The 6,886-nt window shown below is 40.5% G+C and overlaps 1 protein-coding gene across 2 annotated transcripts in view; it reads right to left on the bottom strand.

Moving 5' to 3' along the window:
* Positions 1–4,729: 4,729 nt before the first annotated feature.
* Positions 4,730–6,886, bottom strand: part of LOC133555118 (6-phosphofructo-2-kinase/fructose-2,6-bisphosphatase 2-like) — a 36,638-nt gene continuing 34,481 nt past the window's right edge. For both annotated transcript variants that reach the window (XM_061904614.1, XM_061904613.1), the window contains exon 17: positions 4,730–6,802. The gene's annotated coding sequence lies outside the window, so the exon portion shown is untranslated. The remainder of the gene's footprint in view (positions 6,803–6,886) is intronic.

The raw sequence follows: 6,886 nt of genomic DNA, 5'->3' as shown, positions 1-6,886 counted from the left end.
GTCAGTTTCCCCGTTGTAAGAGAAATGGACCAGTTCGAATTTGGCTTCTAATTGGAGAGAGGGCTCGTCAGCAGTGGCAAATAATTTGGGAAAATTATGAAAAAGGAAGAGTTATTTTCTGTTCAGAACCAGGTCTGGGTTCCAAGACGGAGAGGGACTGTAAGGAAAAAAACAAGTAATAATGAGCAGAATTGGGATTGGGCATAACTGTTTAAATGATAAATTGTTTTTAATTGGAAAACACCCTACATGAATGTGTGAACAATGTAGGGAAGGGGTCTGCAACCCACGGCTCTGGAGCCACATGCGGCTCTTTCATGCCGCTGCTGTGGCTCACTTTGGCTTTCAAACAAAATGTCAACAAATAACGGTTACTTAATTCATTAAATTTATTTAGTTAATTTTAATCCAACAGTTGTTATTTTGGAGAGTTCTGGTATCTTATCATATGATAATAAAACATGTTGATGTATTGTCGATCGAAGGTATAGGTAGGTAGGTAGGTAGGTAGAATTTATTGTCATTGCACAAGTACAATGAATATTTGTTTTCAGCACAAACCCGTTCAGGATTAGACAAACAGTGTACAGGGTGACAGAACAGGAACCCTGCTGGGTCACCACAAGGCGCCCCCCGTAAAAGATGGGAAAAAGGTAAACGCTGGGGGGGGATGAGTAAAAAAATACAATCCAGACTGGGCTCCTAAGAAGGCCCAGTCTGGAGTGGGGAAAAAAAACTCCATAGCAAAGCACATATACATATTACAACATACATCTCAAGACTTGCAACAGAGGGGAGGGAGTGAGGGCTACGGTGGCTGGCTGCAGCTCCCCTGGCGATGCCCAGCCATCCGTCACCCTTAACGGATTTGCGTATGTCATTGTCATTCCCCAGGTGCATGTTTTTGGAAGAGGGAGGTCGCCGGAGTACCCGGAGGGAACCCAGGCAGCCACGGGGAGAACATGCAAACTCCACACAGAAAGATCCTGAGCCTGGGATTGAACTCAGGACCTCCGTAATGTGAGGTACATGCACTAACCCCTGTTTCCACCGTGCTGCCCAAGTTAGAAATAGATGGTGGCAAATAACAGCCTGCTGGTTTGGACTTACAGTATGTGGCTCCGGGTTCTCTTCATCCCACATCTTCAATGCCACCGCATTGATTGATTGAAACTTTTATTAGTAGATTGCACAGTTCAGTACATATTCCGTACAATTGACCACTAAATGGTAACACCCGAATAAGTTTTTCAACTTGTTTAAGTCGGGGTCCACGTTAATCAATTCATGGTGACGCAGGTTTTCAATGCATTCATCAATTCTGTCACGGATCCACTTTGCAGTTTGCTTTGGGGATTAAACAGTTTTCTTTTTCTGGACCCTGAAGTTTCTGAAAGGTGAAAAACATGCTTATAATGTTTAATGTTAATATCTTATTTTAATGTATTCTGCAAACCTCCCAATTAATTTTCCCTAATACATCACGGAAAGGTCAAAGTAAGTCTTTTGTAGGTCAGTTAGTACTTCGTAAAAGATGATTATTAGAACTAGTTGTAAGATGCTGCTACCATCTTGCAGCTATAAAATATCCCAGTATCCGACTACAAAAAAGCATTGTACATTATATTTAAACAGAAACTTAGTCAGTTGACCAGGACGTGACTTATCAAATGAAATTTCCTCAACGAGACATAGTTCTATCAGCTGGGAATTGAAACCCTTTTTCCATGAGCATGGAGTTCAAGTACATGATGGCCTAATGTACCCGAGTCGCCATGCCTTACCAACTTTAAACAAAAGGGCTGCCACATGGTTACAGGTTTTTCCTTACCTGTACATAAAACAATATTTTTTTTCCTAGAGTCACAAAACTCATTGTAATGTACACCACACCTGAATATGGCAAGTTTCAAAAATTAAAATAATCTTGAATGTTGAACTTTTACACAAACAGAATGAATATTACATGCTTTGCCTTTTGGGTTAACCCTTGTGTGGTGTTTGGGTCTGTGGGACCCGTTTTCATTTTTTATTAAAAGAAAAATTATACAATTAATTAATTTTTCAAACTGAGACTCACTGACTGGCTCATTTTCTGTAAGGAACATATATCAAAACATATATTTTATGACCACACACCAAAAAGTAACGCGTTACCATCAATTGATTAACGTGTTGAAAAACTTATTAGGGTGTTACCATTTAGTGGTCAATTTTACGGAATATGTACTGTACTGTGCAATCTACTAATAAAAGTTTCAATCAATCAATCAATTACTGGGAAAAGTAACTACTTAGTTACTTCTTTTTTTTCTCCTTTTTTAAAATATTCCTTTAATGCCCTTTTAGCCTTCATTTCAGTACTATTATTGCACTGGAGAATACAATCTGTTGATCAACTTGACATGCATTTGCATCACTGAACTCTGCTAAGCAATGTGGTCTACATACATAGGCTGACCACATTCTGAAATCCCAAAAAGAGGACACAAATATACGTGCCAAGGCGGGCACGAGGTGAAAATTTGCCAATGAGACTTGAACTTGCTTTATAAATAATATATGTATTTAAATAAAGCATTTTTTGTCCTCTGTTGACAGCAGTGTTGGCTTTAAGAATTTTCAAGATGGGGTCCCAAGGATGCAATTTAAGTCATTAAAATGGGGTCCCACAATACATTTTTTTGTCCCACTTTTTTTGTAAGTGTTTTGAAAACAAATGATAAACGTATGCATTGTCCTGTTATATCTCACATTATATATTGTGTTTTGGAAAAAGGTTGTCATAAACGTTACTTAATTGATGAAAATAAATAATCTTAAAAAAGAAGACACATTTGTATTCAGTTCTAAACATTCATTCACTTTCTTCTTTCCTTCATGGACCTAAACTTTACCGCTGCTGGTAGTTTTTTTCTATGTTTTATTTAATAAGTTGTAGGTGTATTTATTTCAGTATAAAAGTGTAAAAAGTGTTTTGCTTCAGTCATGAAATGATGGTAATGGTGTGCCAGGGATACATACATTTTACATTTAATGCTTAAATCTCTGGAGTCAACATCAACTTCAGATCTATTCCTCATTTCAAAATGTTTTAGTTGTTTTTTTGTCAAACAAAACTGTATTTTTTTTGTTTTTTTTTATGGCAAACACACAAAGTATGTAAAATCTTCCACCAAAATTATTTTTCAAAATCGGGGCTGAGGTTGTATATTGTAGCGTCCCGTAAGAGTTATTGCTGCAAGGGATCCTGGGTATTTGTTCTTTTGTGTTTATGTTGTGTTACGGTGCAGATGTTCTTCCGAAATGTGTTTGTCGTTCTTGTTTGGTGTGGGTTCACAGTGTGGCGCATATTTGTAACAGTGTTAAAGTTGTTTATACGGCCACCCTCAGTCTGACTTGTACAGCTGTTGAGCAAACATGCCTTGATTAACAATCAATCCAGTATCTCCCTCTCTCTGTCTCTGCCCCCCCTCACAAATTCTGTCCACACCATCACAATTTGTTTGTGTTTTAACCCCTTCTTAGCTCTGTGTGTACATTGAAGATACAAGCAACCCTGACTCAAAATGCCAGACATTTGAAGAATTTAAGAAACCCCGCCCGGACAGCTTTGCAAAAGAGGACATGTCTGGGGAAAAGAGGACGTATGGTCAGTCTAACTTAGGGTCATTTGAAAACATCACTGCACATAATAATGGCAGCTACAGTTTCCATCTTAAAGATCTAAAACAATTATTTGGGAATGTCCGGCGGGCCAGATTGAAAATCTTAACTTAATTTAGCATGGGGTCCCCAGGCCTTAATTTTCCCAGGTCTGCTCTAAAGCAGTGGTCCTCAACCTTTTTGAGATCTTTTTTTTTTTTAGGCATGAAAAAGGGAGTTTTTTTGGGTTGGTGCACTAATTGTAAGTGTATCTTGTGTAAAATAATAAAAAATTATTCGGCGGCCCGGTACCAATCGAGCCCGGTGGTTGGGGACCACTGCTCTAAAGCATTCTTATATCCTTCACTGCAAAAAAAACATAAAAAAATGAACAATCCCCACAAGCAAAAACATAACCATAGTCTTTTCTTATTCTGTTCCAAATGGAGTTGCAAACCAAAAGGTAAGAAATGCAAAACAATTTTTGAACAAACTATAATTCCATTACGCATACTGCCTACACCACCACACAAATGTAAACAGGAAACATGTTTTGTAACGTATGGTTTTGCAATGTGAAAAAAGTAATCATCAATGGAATTGATAAATCAACATATGCCACAGTAACTTTATTTGGCCCCATGGCTTCACGGTGGCAGAGGGGTTAGTGCGTCTGCCTCACAATACGAAGGTCCTGAGTAGTCTGGGGTTCAATCCCGGGCTCGGGATCTTTCTGTGTGGAGTTTGCATGTCTTCCCCGTGAATGCGTGGGTTCCCTCCGGGTACTCCGGCTTCCTCTCACCTCCAAAGACATGCACCTGGGGATAGGTTGACTGGTAACACTAAATGGTCCCTAGTGTGTGAATGTTGTCTGTCTATCTGTGTTGGCCCTGCGATGAGGTGGCGACTTGTCCAGGATGTACGCCACCTTCCGCCAGATTGTAGCTGAGATAGGCACCAGCACCCCCGCAAATGGATGGGTGCCTTAATTATCTGGCACCCATGGGTAATGCAATAAAAAAAAAAAAGACCTACAAGGATTTTTCTCTTGTTGCAATGTTCAGAATGTACAAAAGAACGATGATCAGAATCAGAAATACTTTATTAATCCCCGATGGGAAATTAAGATTTTCAGTACAATCCCATTCAAGAGCAGACAAACATTACAGGGAGACTGAAAAGGAGCGCCAACGGGTCTGCCAATTTATGGCGCCCCTTACGAAAAAAGGTGAGAAATAGGTAAACGCTGGGGTGAAAAAGAAAAAATATTCAATCTAAGCCTGGGCCCATGGAGAGGGGATTTAGATTAAAGCTAAGGGGATAAAAAACTCATAGCCATAGCACACAAACATGTGTAAGAGGAAAATGATAATACAAAAAAGATATATCCAAGAACACAGAGGACATTAAGACATTAAAGGCCTACTGAAATGAGATTTTCTTATTCAAACGGGGATAGCAGGTCCATTCTATGTGTCATACTTGATAATTTCGTGATTTTGCCATATTTTTGCTGAAAGGATTTAGTAGAGAACATCGACGATAAAGCACCAACTTTTGGTGCTGAGAAAAAAGCCTCGCCTTTACCGGAAGTCGCAGACGATGACGTCACAAGGGTGAGGGCTCCTCACGTCCTCACATTGTTTATAATGGGAGCCTCCAGCAGCAAGAGCTATTCGGACCGAGAAAACGACAATTTCCCTATTAATTTGAGCGAGGATGAAAGATTTGTGGATGATGATATTGATAGTGAAGGACTAGAAAAATAAAAAAATAAAATAAAAACCGACGGCTACGGGCGGCGGCAGTGTGAACGTTTCGAATGTACTAGGATAATTCTGGAAGATCCCTTATCTGCTTATTGTTTTAATAGTGTTTTAGTGAGATTGTAAAGACACACCTCGAGGTCGGATGGCTGCGGTGAACACGCAGTGTCTCAGAGAAAAACAGAGGAGCCAAGCTCACAGCTGCCTTTTAAACAACTACTGCAGGAGGACGAATAATCCAATGATGTCTCCGGTAAGATATATACCACAATTTTCCCATCCAAAAACACACTGGTTGACGTAGACAAACATGTTCGCTTGGCCGCTCTGTGTTAAAAACAAAGAAACACCGGCTGTGTCTCGGTGCTAAAGACAGCTGCAATACACCGCTTTCCACCCACAGCATTTTTCTTTATAGTCTCCATTATTAATTGAACAAATTGCAAAAGATTCAGCAACACAGATGTCCAAATCACTGTGTAATTATGCAATGAAAAGAGACGACTTTTAGTCGTAACTGGTGCTGAGTTAATATTTCCTGACAATCCGCGCACGCGTCATCTTTCCGCAACGTTTTTAACAAGAAACTCCGCTGGAAATTAAAAGTTGCAATTTAGTCAACTAAACCGGCCGTATTGGCATGTGTTGCAATGTTAATATTTCATCATTGATATATAAACTATCAGACTGCATGGTGGGTAGTAATGGGTTTCAGTAGGCCTTTAAAAGAACAGAGCTGCTCCAACCAGCTGTCCTACACACTCACAAAAAAGGAAACCACATATAGACAATGCATCATCCATTAAATGTTGCGCATAAATGATCACAAAATGCATTATCAAGCAACCGAACACACACAAAATTTCAACACCAACGTACACCATGGTGGTATCTTCCAAGTTCCACCCCATGTTGAAAGGGGGGCGGAAAGTCAGAGAGAGGAGCAGACCCATCAAAGCAAACATGAGAGCCGCCTCCGCCCTCGGCCGTCCACGAACTCCCTGCCACCCTCCCATCCTCTGCCAGCGTCCAGTCTGCATGGATGCACGCTCTTTCAGCCAAGACACCGAGGGGAAGACTGAACCAGTACTTTTGAGAGGCAACCAGAAGATATAATACTGATTGTAATGTGAGTGTGAATGTTGTCTATCTGTGTTGGCCCTGCGATGAGGTGGCGACTTGTCCAGGGTGTACCGCGCCTTCTGCCCGATTGTAGCTGAGATAGGCGCCAGCGCCCCCTGCGACCCCAAGAGGTAATAAGCGGTAGGAAGTGGATGGATGGATGTAGCTCCTTTCGATACACGGCAACACGGGGAAGTTCGTTTTTGTACAAACTGGCGTTTATTGACGACTCCTCCTTGCTGTGTTCACATCCACGCCGTGAGAACTGACTAAACACAGCAAGAACAATACAAGCACATCAGACTTTCATTCCATATCAATAAAACACTCAGAAATAAGTGAAATGACAAAAA

Source organism: Nerophis ophidion, linkage group LG06 (assembly GCF_033978795.1).
Source record: "Nerophis ophidion isolate RoL-2023_Sa linkage group LG06, RoL_Noph_v1.0, whole genome shotgun sequence".
In the NCBI taxonomy this organism is placed as follows: Eukaryota; Metazoa; Chordata; class Actinopteri; order Syngnathiformes; family Syngnathidae; genus Nerophis; species Nerophis ophidion.
This window is presented reverse-complemented; position numbering and strand designations above follow the sequence as displayed.